The following is a 759-nucleotide window of genomic DNA, read 5'->3' as shown; positions in this document are numbered from 1 at the left end:
GCACACGTCACATAGTAATTGACAAAGCATTTGCATTGATCAAAAAGAAAATAAGGAAAAAGAAAGAAAACTACAATCACAATAAATAGATGTTGACAGTTCAGAACCATCTGGATAAGGCAGAATTCTATAGGTATTTAAAATATTTGGTAGACCTGAAAAGAAATTTAGGTGAGCAAAAATAAATCGAATAAAAACAGACAGACATCATTTGAGTAGATACAGTTAAAAACACCGACAGTGACATGTATAATGGATAAGTAATGTTTAGAAACATCTGCAATGGTCAAGTTTTTTGATGATGTTCTCTATTACGGTTGACATGAAGGATCTAGGAGGGATGAGTGTTGACAGTTTCAGATCTGTCTGTAAGTTGTTCCTGGCTGAGGGTGCTGTGAACCTGAATGCTCTTTTTCCTAGTTCAGTTCTGACAAGAGGAACTGATAGGAGGACTAGATTGTTAGAGCGCAAGGAGTAATTATGTGATGTTTGTATTAAGGAGGTAAGGTATGATGGGACTAGGTGTAGTAGGGTCTTGTAGATGATGGATATCCAGTGGGTGTATCTGCGGGCGTTGAGAGATGACCAGCCAGATTTGACGTAAAGGTCACAGTGATAAGTGGAGTCAGTAATGAACCGAAGAGCACTGTGGTAAATAAGGACTGGATGTATTTTGATGAAGCAGTCATGTAAAGCATGTCACCATAATCTAATATCAGCATAAATATAGCAGCTACTAATATTCTCCTTGCTTTGCAT

This window comes from Austrofundulus limnaeus, unplaced genomic scaffold (assembly GCF_001266775.1).
Source record: "Austrofundulus limnaeus strain Quisiro unplaced genomic scaffold, Austrofundulus_limnaeus-1.0 Scaffold1077, whole genome shotgun sequence".
In the NCBI taxonomy this organism is placed as follows: Eukaryota; Metazoa; Chordata; class Actinopteri; order Cyprinodontiformes; family Rivulidae; genus Austrofundulus; species Austrofundulus limnaeus.
The sequence above is the reverse complement of the archived record's forward strand: the minus strand, read 5'-3'. Positions refer to the sequence as shown.